General features: G+C 39.7%; 1 long non-coding RNA gene across 1 annotated transcript; it reads left to right on the forward strand.

The window, feature by feature from the left end:
• Positions 1 to 1,591: 1,591 nt before the first annotated feature.
• Positions 1,592 to 8,556, forward strand: LOC125917681 (uncharacterized). Its single transcript, XR_007456262.1, has 2 exons — positions 1,592 to 1,647; positions 8,355 to 8,556. It is a non-coding gene; the product is annotated as an uncharacterized LOC125917681 (long non-coding RNA).
• Positions 8,557 to 13,319: the final 4,763 nt, after the last annotated feature.

Below are 13,319 nucleotides of genomic sequence, written 5' to 3' on the forward strand. Positions count from 1 at the left end.
TCAAAAAGTTACGTAACACAGAATCACACAGCAGCAAAGTAGAGGCAGTGTATTAAGGAGGCTGGGAGTGAAGACAAGGGCTTTGTAGCTACATGGGTCTAGGTTCAAATCTCAGTGCCTCTACTTTCAAGGTCTAGATTTAAGGGGATTTTTAAATGAAGTTGTGTTTTTGTTTTTGTTTTCAGAGAAGCGTACACACACAAACCAAAAATGCATCCTATGAGTCCTTTGAACAAATCTTAGAAGCCCTGCTTACCAACATACGGACCATGGAATTAAAGGAACCTAATTTCCAAATAGGCCCCAAAGAACCAACAACATCCAAGTGAGACAGAAGCACTGAGCTGGCTTATTTCCCGTTTCCTGACTGTTTGTATCACTTAACAGAGCATTTAGCCGCATCAGACAGGTTCTATGTGCTGTGCACATGCTGGCTCATTGAGCCCTCACAGCAACTCTAGGAACAAGGTACTATTATTATCCACATTCTACAGAGAAGTTGGCTGCTGGCCCAAGGTCTCACAGCCAATAAGAGGAGAAAGCTAACTGAGCTTTGGGACCAGGCAGTCTGGCTCCAGAGCCTCTGCTATTCACCGCACGCCAGACACGCTTTCCCATGGTCTCACCAGGCTCATGGAGGGAAATCAGGCAGGGTAACACCACCCAGAGTGTTCTCAGAGTCCTGCGCCTCTGACACTGGGTCCATTGGTTGGAGAATGCCTCCCGGAGAGGAGCAGGATTTTCCCACCTCATTTTATTGAAGCTTTGTTTTTCATGGAACCCTAGCTCACTGCCCTTGGAGCCAGTGTTTTTTGCCCTGCACTTCAGGAGGCTTACCTTGAGTGATGATGTAGTGGTACAGAATTAGGTGTACAGGATGGGGCTAGAACCTCTGAAAGAAGCAGCCCTGATTCATAACAAGAACAGAAGCTGTGACGACCCCATAGAAACCACTGGCGTCAGCCTCCTCCTTTCCTGTTGGGTTGACATTGCCTCTCCACAAACATATTCAGGGATGAGCTTCAGAAAGTTTCAGCACTGCCACTGCCCACCAGCCATGATGAATGAGCAGGACACCTCATCTGCTTGCCCCTCCCAGTGGCCTCGTTTGGAAAACAAGTTGGTCAGGCTGGTTGATCTCTAAAATGTGTCCTGATCTATTATTTCTGACCCCTTTAGCCCCCTTTGCTCTGAAAATCCAGGTAGAAGAATATCTATAGAAGGTAAACTAAGGGCACAGTTATACTCTTCCATAGGAAGAAAAACAACAAGTGTTTAGAGACCCCTTCGTGCCAAGAAAATCACAGCCCTTTTGTTTACTGCCATTTCTTAGCCTGGGTTTCACCTGATTCAGTGGAGACCTGTGCCCTCCTTTAGTATTTAACACAACTGCTACAAAGCCATGAGGCTTCTGCAGTGATGCCAAGGAAGGGAGATACTCCCATCCAATATCTTTAAGCAAATGGCAGTGGCATGGTCCAATGGATGCGTCACTTGGCTTGGGAGCTTCCTGCTGTGCCCTTCAGAGCCTGGGGTCAACCTTGTGCCATGAAATGAAAGTACTGCTACTAACTAATCATTGATTTTTTTAAACAGGCGCTTGAATAAAATTGTTTGGCAAGCGTTATCTCAAGAGGAAAAAGAAAAGTAAGCCAGTTCCTCTTTACTTTCTTTTTTTATTTTGGTGAAAGTCATATAACCTACAATTAACTGTTTTAAAGTGTACAGTCAGTGGTATTTATTCAAAATGTACAACCACCCCCCTCCCTTATCACCTCAGAAGAAACACCTTCTACCTATTATGTAATCCTTCCCCAAACCTCTCTCCCCCTCTGGTAACCACTAGTCTGCTTTCTGTCTCTGTGCATTTGCCTGTTCTGGGTAGTTCATAAGAAAGGGATCATACAACATGTGACATTTCATGTCTGGCTTCTTTCACTTAGTTTTGTAAAAACGATGTTTCCCAGTTGCAGCATGCATAGTATTTCATTTCCTTTTATGCTTCTGCATTGATCCATTATGTATATACCAGCTATTTATCCATTGGTGGCTATTCGGGTTGTTTCCACTTTGGGGCTACTAAGGACAAGGCTACCATATACATTCATGTAGAAGTTGCTTTGTGGACATATGCTTGCATTTCTCTTGGGAACATATCTAGGGGTGGATTTTCTGGGTCACAGGGTAATCTATGTTTAACTTTTTGAGGAGCCACCAAACTTCTTCAGGGCAACTGCACTATTTTACATTCTTACCAGCAATGTATGAGGGTTCCTGTTTCTCCACATCCTTGCCAACATTTGTTATTTTACCTTTATATATATTTACTTTTTTACATACATGTGTATGTGTGTGTGTGTGTGTGTGTAACTAAAGCCATCCTGGTGGCCTCGTGGGTGTAAAGTGATAACTCATTGTGGTTTTCATTTGCATTTTCTTAATGCTCAGTAATTAAAAAAATTTTTTTTAGTATTTATTTTTGAGAGACAGAGCATGAATGGGGGAGGGGGAGAGAGAAAGAGGGAGAGACAGAATTCGAAGCAGGCTCCAGACTCTGAACTGTCAGCACAGATCCCAAAGCAGGGCTCAAACCCACAAGCCGTGAGATCATGACCCGAGCCGAGGTCAGACGCTCAACTGACTAAGCCACCCAGGCACCCCTAATGATCAGTAATGTTAACTATTCTTTCACATGCTTGTTGGCCATGAGTAGATCTTCTTTGGAGAAATGTTATTCAAGGCCTTTGCTCATTTTTAATTGGATTATTTTGTCATTGTTGTTGAGGTGTAGGAGTTCTTTATATATTCTGGATTTTAACCACTTATCAGATAGATGATTTTCCTTTTTCTTTTTTTTTAAGTTTATCTATTTACTTTGAAAGAGAGAGAGAGAAGAGAAGGGGCAGAGAGAGAGGAAGAGAGGGGATCCCAAGCAGGCTGTGTGCTGCCAGCCCAGGGCCCGACACGGGATTTATCTCACCATCGTGAGAACATGACCTGAGCTGAAACCAAGAGTTGGATGCTCAACTGACTGAGCCATCCAGGCGCCCCTCCAGTAGATGATTTTCAGATACTTTCTTTCATTCCAAAGGTTGTCTTTATACTCTCTTGATATTTTCCTCTGATGCGTAGTTTTTATGTTTGATGTAGTCCCATTTGTCTATGTTTGCATTTGTGTCTGGGCTTCGGGTGTTCTATCCAAGAAATCATTGCCAAATCCAATATCATGAAGCTTTCCCCCTATATATTTTTTCTAGGAGTTTTATAGTTTTTGGCCTTCTGTTCAGGTCTTTAATCCATTTTGTTTTGAGTTAATTTTTATATATGGTATACATTAAGCATTCCAGCTTCATTCTTTTGCATGTGGATATCCAGTTTTACCAGAACCATTTGTCAGAGATGGTCCTTTCCTCCATGGTGAGGTCTTGGCACCTTTGATGATCATTTGACCATCTATATATGCATACACATAGGAGTTTATTTCTAGACTCTTTATTCTGTTTCACTGATCATGTTTGTCTTTATGTCAGTACCACAGCATTTTGATTATGGTAGCTTTGTATAATATGTCCTGAAATCAGGAAATGTGAGGCCTTCAACTTTGTTCTTTTTCGAGATTGTTTGGCTATTTGGAGCCCCTTGAGGTTTCATGAATTAGGACGATTTTTTCTACTTCTGCAAAACATGCCATTGAGATTTTGATAGGGACTGCATTGAATCTGTAGATTAATTTGGGTAGTATGGATATTTTAACAATATTAAGTCTTCTAATTCATGAATACAGCATGTCTTTCCCATTTATTTGCATCTTTTTAATGTTTTTTCCCATGATGTTTTATAGTTTACAGTGTACAAATCTTTTACATCCTTGGTTAATTTTATTCCTAAGTATCTTACTCTTTTTGGTGCTATTTTAAGTGGGATTATTGTCTTAATTACCTTTTTGGATTGTGCATTCGTAGGGTATAGAAACAAAACTGATTTTTCTGTGTTGATATTTTATCCTGCTACTTTGTTGAATTTATGTATTAGTTCTAATAATATTTTTATGGGATCTTTAGGGGTTTCTACATATAAAATCGTGTCATCTGTGAACAGATATGATTTTATTTCTTTCCAGTTTGGATGTTTTTTTAGTTTCTTTTTCTTATCCAATTTCTCTGGATAGGACTTTCAGTACTTTGCTTAATAAAAATAGTAAGAGTGGACATTCTTGCTTTGTTCTGTTCTGAGAGGAAAAGTTTCCAGTTATTGACTGTTGAGGATGATGTTAGCTGTGGGCTTTTCATATGAGGCCTTTACTATGTTGAGGTAGTTTCCTTCTATTCTGGCTTATTGGGTGTCTTTTCTTTTTTTTCCATGAAAGGGTGTGAATTTTGTCAAATGATTCTTCTGCATCACTTGAGATGATCAAGTGGTTTTTTTCCTTCATTGTTAATATGATGTGTCACATCAATTTTTATATGGAATCATCCTTGCATTACAGGAACAAATCTCACATTTAATGGTATATAATCCTTTTAATAGGCTGTTATATTTGTTTGCTAATGTTTTGTTGAAGATTTTTGCATCAGTGTTCATAAGGGTTATTGGCCTGTAGCTTCCTTGTAGTATTTTTGTCTGGTTTTGGTATGGGGAAATGCTGGCCGCATAGAATGAGTCTGGAAATACTCCTTCCTCTGCAGTTTTGGAAGTATTTAAAGAAGATTGGTGTTAATTCTTTAAATGTTTGGTAGAATTCTCCACTAAAGCTATTTGGTACTGAGCTTATATTTGTTGGAAGGTATGTGTTTACTGAATCAGTCTCCTTTCTAGTTATAGGTCTCCTCAGATTTTTTTATTTCTTCATGATTCAGTCTAGCTGATAGTGTGTTTCTAGGCTTCTATCCTTTTCTTCTAGGTTATCCAGTTTGTGTGTATAAATGATTATAGCAGTTTCTCATAACCCCTTTTATTTCTGTAGCTTTACTTGTAATGTCTCCTTTTTCCTTTCTGATTCTGGTTATTTGAGTCTTCCCTCTTTTTTTTCTTAGTTAATCTAGCTGAACATTTTTCAGTTATGTTATTCTTTCTAAAAATCAACACTTTCATTGATTTTTTTTCTATTTTTTTTTGTAATCTATTTTACCTATTTCTGCTCTATATATTTTCCTTCCTTCTACTAACTTTGGATTTAGTTTGTTCTTTTTCTAGGCTATTGGTTTGAGATCTTTCTTCTTTTTTAATGTAAGTATTTAGCACAATAAATTTTTTCTCCCGGTACTGGTTTTATGGTATTTCGTATATTTTGTTATTTTGTGTTTTCATTTTCATGTATCTCAAGATATTTTCTAATCTCCCTTGTGGTTTCTTCTTTGACCCATTGGCTGTTTAAGAGTGTGGTGTTTAATTTCCATCTGCTTTTAATTTTCTAATTTTGTGCCATTGTGATTAGAGAAGATAGTCTTTTATGATTTCCATTTTGAAAACTTTTTTTTCTGTTTATTTTTGAGAGAGAGAGACACAGTGCAAGTGGGGGAGGGGCAGAGAGAGGGGGATACACAGACTCTGAAGCAGGCTCCAGGCTCTGAGCTTGATGCAAGGCTCAAAGTCATGAACCATGAGATCATGACCCGATCTGAAGTCGGACACTTAACCGACTGAGCCACCCAGGTGCCCCATCGATTTTGAAAACTTGTAACACTTGTTTCATGGCCTAACATGTAGTCTGTCCCAGAGAATGTTTCATGTGCACATATGAAGAATATGTATCCTACTGTTGGCTAGTGGTATATTCTGTACACACCTATTAGATCCAGTCTATGGTATTGTTCAAGTACTCTGTTTCCTTATTGATCATCTGTCTGGTTGTTCTATCAATAGTGGAAAATGGGGATTGAAATCTCTTACTTTTATTATGTTGCTATCTATTTCTCTCTTCAATTCTGTCAATATTTGCTTCATGTATTTGAGAGCTCTGACACTGGTGCATATATATCTATAATTGTCATATCTTCCTGGTGGATTGACCCTTGTATCATTATATAATATCCTTCTTTGTCTCTTGTAACAATTTATGGCTCAAAGTAGTAATAATTTGCTGATTTTTTTTTCTGCTTGATCAAGTCTGCTTTTAAACTTCTCTAGAGATTTTTTCATTTCAGTTATTATATTCTTCAGATCCAGAATTTCTTTTTTATAGTTCTCTTTTTTATAGTTTCTATATTTTTGTTGATATTCTTACTTTGTTCATGCATCATTTTCCTGATCCTGTGTAGTTGTCTGTGTTCTCTTCGAGCTCATTGAAATCTTTAGGACAGTTATTTTGAATTTTTTTGTCACGTTGTTCATAGGTCTCCATTTCTTTTTTTTTTTAATTTAATTTTTTTTAATTTACATCCAAATTAGTCAGCATATAGTGCAACAATAATTTCAGGAGTAGATTCCTTAATGCCCCTTACCCATTTAGCCCATTCACCCTCCCACAACCCCTCTAGTAACCTTCTGTTTGTTCTCCATATTTAAGAATCTTTTATGTTTTGTCCCCTCCCTGTTTTTATATTATTGTTGTTTCCCTTCCCTTATGTTCCACAGATCTCCATTTCTTTAGGGAAGATTTCTGAAGACGTACTTTATTCCTTTGATTGGGCCACCTTTCCCTGTTTCTTTGTATGCCTTAGAATCTTTAGTGGAGATTTGAATATTCGAAAAAGGACACTTCTCCTGGTCTTTATAGACTAACTTCTTCTTCTTCTTCTTTTTTTTTTAGACTAGCTTCTTATAGGAAATGACCATCACCAGTCATCTGGGTTAGAGATTCTGGGGATCTTTCAAACCTTTTCTGGGATATGTCTTCTCCAGGCTTGTATATGAAATTTCTGTCAAATAGGTTTGCCCCTTCCTTCTCAGAAGCCCATAATCTCTTTCTCCCCCTGGTGTCTGTTTTTGGTATTGCAGTGTCTCTGGTGCTGCAATAAGCCATGGATAGTCCTCTTTTTTCTTAAGCTACCCCTAACCTGTATCCAGAATATATCACCATTCCCATCAGTGTTCTGAGTCAGATAAGATGGAAACCAGTCCCTTGGGAAGCCTCCCAAAACTCCAGAATATTGGATGCACGTTCCAATCCTCCTTCCCTCCCAAGGGGGAAGCCACAATTTACGAGTTGTCTCCCACTTGTGCTGCCCTATATCAGGGAAGTAGGGGGACTAGGAAGGCAAAATGCAACAACCTTTTTTATCCACTTTAATCCACTATTCTTTTTTAGCTTCGAGTTCATCTTGAGTGCTGTAAGTTCTTAACTGGTTTCCGGAATCCTCACAAAGGGAATTTGGTCCATATATTGATTAGTCAGTATTTCCTGATTGGGGGCTGGGGGTATGAATGGGAGCCCGGGGGTTCTTATTCCACCATCTTAATGACATCACTCCAATTCAGATTTTTTAATAAGAATTTTTTCTGTTATCTGGAGATAGGTTTGTTTGTGGATTGAGTCCTGTGGCTGTGCTGGGTTTAAACTGTACTCTTTCAATACCCTAAATCTAAAGGAAGTGATGCTTTCAGCAGTAAGAAAATGATAATTATGAAATGCCTTCCACTCTCTCTGTTGCTCCCTTTCTTTCTTCCTCATGCTCCCCTGCCTCTCTCCCTCTTCTCCTCTTTCTTTCTCTCCCCCTCCTCCTCTTTCTTTCTCTCCCCCTCCAGGCGTGTCTGATGCAGCAGAAGCTGGACTGGAAGTAGACTCCATCACACCACACTGGCTTCCCCTGGAGTCCCACAGCTTGTATTCATCAGCTCATAGAATGTTTGCCTTCTGTTCTTTGTGTCCCAAAACAATGAAGCCAGAAAGTTTAGGCCTGTTTAGGCTTATAAAAGGAGAGGAGATCAAAATAGCTAGAGTGAGCTGGTACAAGAATTACTGCACTGAGGCAAATATTTGGCTTATGTTTTGCTTCCCTTCCCTTTGCTTTGCTGTGTTCCCAGGGTTACTGCTGGGCATAGCATGTGAAATCTCTTTGAAGCTCATTTTTGGTCCTGCCAAATGTTGGGCCTAGGGAGAAAGGAATGAGTTCCAAATATGCCGAAAAAATTGAAAATAAAGCTATGTGTGTAAAACTTCTTTAAAGTCAGATAATCAAATTAGGTAGTAGGGAAGAGTGCCTATTGTAATTCACAGAGATGGTCATTTTTAACTCATGCAAGCCACCACAGTGGTCCTCTGATGGACCAGAGGGTGTGCCCATCATTGTGTCAACTGATATCTAACATCTGTCTGAGAGATGGTTCTCAGGAGAGGTTTTACTGAAAAGTATCTTTCCATGTTGTTTCCATTATGATCACTTTCTTTGTTTTTTTTTTTTTTTTTTTCTTTTTAGGTTAGATGCATACAAGCCAATGCGGTACTTGGAAAACAAGGCAGCTTTAAATGGGGCATTAGAACGGTTGAATTGGCCCATTTCACTGAAGGAGCTGTCAATGCTGGAAAATGAAATCCTAGCTGGGAAAATGTATATCCAACAGGCCATGGAACTCCAGGAGGCTGCCAAGAAGGAGAATTATGTGAACAAGAGAGGAGAGGTGGGTGCCATGGAGGTGTTGATATGTCCTTCCTCCCTCCTGTCCTAAGTCATTGCCATCCCTGCATTGGCCTTCCTACCCCCTCCCGCACCCCCCTCCACACCGATTTCTAAAAGAGTTAGAGCCAGCCCATTAAAGTGACAGGACTTCCTTTCAACAGAAAGCAAATGCCATTCGATTTTACTGTGGCCTTTTTTTTTTTTTAAAACGAAACTAAACAGAAGTATAATGTAGTGATCAAAGGCCTGAACTTTGATTTGAGCCACAGCAGGGTCCAGCCTCAGATATGCTACCTAATCCCTATGTTATCTTGGCCAGGTACTCCATCTGAATCTTAGGTCTTTTAATCTGTAAAATAGGAATATTACTAGTATTTGTCTCACAGGGTTATTATGGGAGTAAAATGACTTCTTAAAGTACTTCATGTTGAAAGCCCCCCCCCAAGTGTTAGTAATTATTACTAATAAAACAAACTTTTCAAAAAGAAAAAAATGATTTCTAATCCAACTGCCTTATTATTACCACTTTGGATCACTTACTTTTAGCTTTCTTTTCCTCCTTGAATAAATTTTTTATATAGAAGCAGTCATAAGCTCCATAATTATTTCATATTCTCCTCTTTTCTTTAATTATAGGTGATACACAGCGTTATATTAGTTTCAAGTGTACAATATAGTGCTTTGACAATTTAGTATGTTATGCTATGCTCATCACAGTGTAGATACCCTCTGTCACCATACAACACTAGTACGGTACCATTGACTATATTCCCTATGCTGTACGTTTCATCCCCAGGACTTATTCATTCAGGCCTGTACCACTTCCTCCCCTTTACCCCTTTTGCCCATCCCCAACCCCTTTCTCTCTGGCAGCCATCAGTTTGTTCTCTGTATTTATGGCTCTGTTTCTTCTTCTTTTTGTTTGTTCATTTGTTTTGTTTTTTAGATTCCGCATATAAATGAAATCATATGGTATTTGCCTTTCTCTGTCTGACTTATTTCACTTAGCATGATACCCTCTAGGTCCATCCATGTTGTCACAGATGGCAAGATTTCATCCTTTTTATGGCTGAGTAATATTCCATTGTGTATGTGTGTGTATGCCACACCTTCTTTATCCATTCATCTATCAATGGACCCTTGGGTTGCTTCCACATCTTGGCTACTGTAAATAATGTTGCAATAAACATAGGGGTAAGGTATCTTTTTGAATGAGGATTTTCATTTTCTTTGGGTAAACACCCAGTGATGGAATTACTGGATCATATGGCAATTCTATTTTTTAATTTTTGAGGAACGTTCATACTATTTTCCACAGTAGCTGCATCAATTTACATTCCCACCAACAGTGCACAAGAGTTCCTTTTTCTCCACATCCTCACCAACACTTGTTATTTCTTGTCTTTTTGATACTAGCAATTCTCACTGGTGTGAGAGGATATCTCCTTGTGGTTTTGGTTTACATTTCCCTGATGATGAGTGATATTGAGAATCTTTTTATGTGTCTGTTGGCCATCTGTGTGTCTTCTTTGAAAAAATGTCATTTTCTGCTTTTAAGTTAGCATTTTCTCATATACTTTCTCTGTGTTTTGCGACTCTCAGATTGACTTTTTGTGACTGCATAATATTTCATGGTGTGTATTATACCATGATTTATTTAATTCTTCACTGAATGTTAGACATTTGGGATATTTTTCAGTTTTCTCTTTCACACATCTTAATGGCTTCCATGGTGTATTTTTTTGTTAGGACAGATTCTTAGGAGTGGAATCTTTTGTTCAAAGGACATGAATATTTTGGGGCTCTAAATACTTGTTACCAATATAACACCCCCTTTCTGACTGTGCATGGGTGTGTGTGGACCTGGAATAGATCATCTTAAATCTTACTGAATTCTATATACTTTTTTTATATTCACTATATATTCACTAACAGATATACCCCCAAAGAACTAACCCTTGAGATTCATCTTTTTTGGATTTAGTCTTTGCTAAGTGATACTGGCTTTGCTTGATTTAAAATTTAAAAAAAAAATTTTTTTTAATTAGAGAGAGACCATGAGTGTGGGAGAGGGGCAGAAGGAGAGAGAGAGAGAGAGAGAGAGAGAGAGAGAGAGAGAGAGAGAGAGAATCTTAAGCAGGGGCAGAAGGAGAGAGATAATCAATGCAGGGCTTGATCCCGTGACCCTGGGATCATGACCTGAGCCAAATTCAGAAGTTAGATGCTCAACCAACTGAGCCACACAGGCTCCCCTGGCTTTCCTTGATTTTAAATTCTTCATTTGCTGCTCTGGATTCTTGGATTCTCTTTTGGTTTTGTTTGTTTTTCTTTATTTTTCCCCTACAAATCACACCTTCCCCCTCCATTGTAGAAAAGTGTCTTTGTGCAGAAAGCAAAAATTTTATCACAAAACATCTTATGCCTATTAATGTTATTCAAACAAAGTGACTTCCCCAAAGAATTATTTAGTATTCCCTTGGGAGGCACCATATGAGGCCTTCAAACATGTGGCTGTCTGTTGGCCCTCCTCACTGGATGCCCTGTGGGTACCCAAGGGTCAAGAAGACAAAGTGAATAATTAACTGTCCCTGAAAACCTGCTCTTGCTACATCCATTGTTAAAGTTTCTACTGAGAAGTTTTGAAAAGTCATACAGAATGATGTCTCCAAGCCATTTGATTATTAGTGATCTTAGAATAATTTCAGTGGAATTGTGGGAACAGAAACCAGTTTGCAGTGGGTGTAGTGGGTAGAAGTGAAGAAAAGTAAGTACAGGAAGTAAAGATTTTGTTTCAAGATCTTCATAAAGAAGGAAAGGAAGAAGAGATGGTGGGAACTTGAGGCATGAGCTAGAGTGAGAGAAGACAGTGCATGTAATGGTATCAGTGGGTCCACTGCTGCCCCCTTCTTGGTCGGGGGCTAAGGCTCTCCCTTCACCACCCTGCCCCCACATAGGGTGTGTAAAGTCCCCACTGTCTGTTCCAATGAGGTCCATGTGCTCAGGACAGTTTTCCACTGGTAATGAATGGAAGGAGGGGGTATCATACTTGGCATCTTCTCTTCAGAGTTCTTTGCACTCTTAGCATGGCCCTCGACAATGGGATAGTTTGTATAGTGTTTTCTTATAATGATATTTCTCCTCACGATGTGTGATGTATTATGAGATGTTTTTATTCCATGTCTGCCATGCTCCACTGGTTTGACTTCATAATCCACTAACAGGTCTCAATCTCCTCTTGTGACAAACATTGGTTGGGACCAAAGCTCAAGATGGCAAGGGCTTGTGAGACCCCTAGGGGGAAAATTCACCACAGATGAAAGTCATTTTCACTGACTCATATATAAACATAGTCTGATCATAAATTCCTTCAGCAAAGGCCAAAGATTTTGATGAATGATTGTAAATTGGGGAGCAAGAAAGCATCTGTTTTTTTTTATTAAGGTCCCCTAGAGTTTATTGATAACATGTAGCAAAAGGTGACTAAAGTTTGTTAGGAATGGGCATCTAATCGGAAAGCCCACACACAGTCAGAAGGGGGGGGGCCAGTGGATTTGGTCCATGCCACAGCATGCTATGGAGTCTGGATGTCTGTGACTCTCTGATCTGTAGTCACCCCACTGGTTCCTGAGTTTGGGGCAGCTTCATGACTTCTTGTTGATCAAGATCAAATGTGGGAAGAAGTGGCTGTACATGTTAGTGTTAGGCTAGCCTGTACCTTGCTTTTTCTACTCAAGCTTTACCTGGTAGTCTTTTGCTGGCCTCAGGATCAGACCTGAGGGGAGAACCATCATCCCACCTGCTCTGCCCACCATGGTCACATTCTGCACATAACTAAAGAATTGCTTCCCCTATTTCCATAATCTGCTAGTTCTGTGGTGTCCCTAGAGACAGGTGCTTGGCTCACTGACCACATAATGAAAAGAAATCTGAAGGCTGAAAATTTAAATTCCCCTTGAAAACTACCTCTGCTCACTCTTCTTTTATTGCCATGATTGCAGATTTCACCATCATTGGCTAATCAGAGCTATGCTATGGTAGAAATCACCACTGGGCATCTGAATTATAATTAACCTTCCATAGTTCTCCCTGGGAGCCTGGTCTAGGCAGCCCAGCCATGGTATCCTACATTTCCTTACTACCTAAGCGTTGTTCTCCAGAGCAAATCCTGCAGAACCCAGGCCCAGAAAGACCCAACAGGCTCTCCATACTCATAACATTGACCCAAGCCTTGGAAAATCTGGAAGCAGAAAATCTTGTGAAGCTGTAAGCACCTGTAAGCAACCCTAAAAGAGGTCATGGAAATATAGCTACACAGCCGGCTACCCATGTTTATTTCTCCAAGTTGTGACTAGAAAGGAATCTGGAGTCTGTGGCCTTTAGGAATGGTGCAATGAGTGCTCCACTCCATGAGAAATCATCCAAGAGAAAGAGTGTAGGGAGGATACAGGTGAGGCTGGGTGAGGTGGAACTTGGAAAGTGAGAGAAGGAGAGAGACCATTTGGATTGGAAAACACTGTCAGGAAAACAGTGAGTTTGGCACTGTATAGGAGAATGTTGGTTGGAAAGACTTAGACATTTCTTTGAGTTGTATAAAATGGAGTCAGAATAGGGGCACCTGGATGCCTCAGTCAGGTGCATCTGACTCTGATTTTGGCTCAGATCATGATCTCAAGGATGGTGAGATCTAGCCCTGAATCGGGCTATGAGCTGTCAGAGCTGTCTCTCTCTCTCTCTCTCTCTCTCTCTCTCTCTCTCTCTCTCTCT

The sequence above is a fragment of the Panthera uncia genome, unplaced genomic scaffold (assembly GCF_023721935.1).
Source record: "Panthera uncia isolate 11264 unplaced genomic scaffold, Puncia_PCG_1.0 HiC_scaffold_2216, whole genome shotgun sequence".
Taxonomy (NCBI): domain Eukaryota; kingdom Metazoa; phylum Chordata; class Mammalia; order Carnivora; family Felidae; genus Panthera; species Panthera uncia.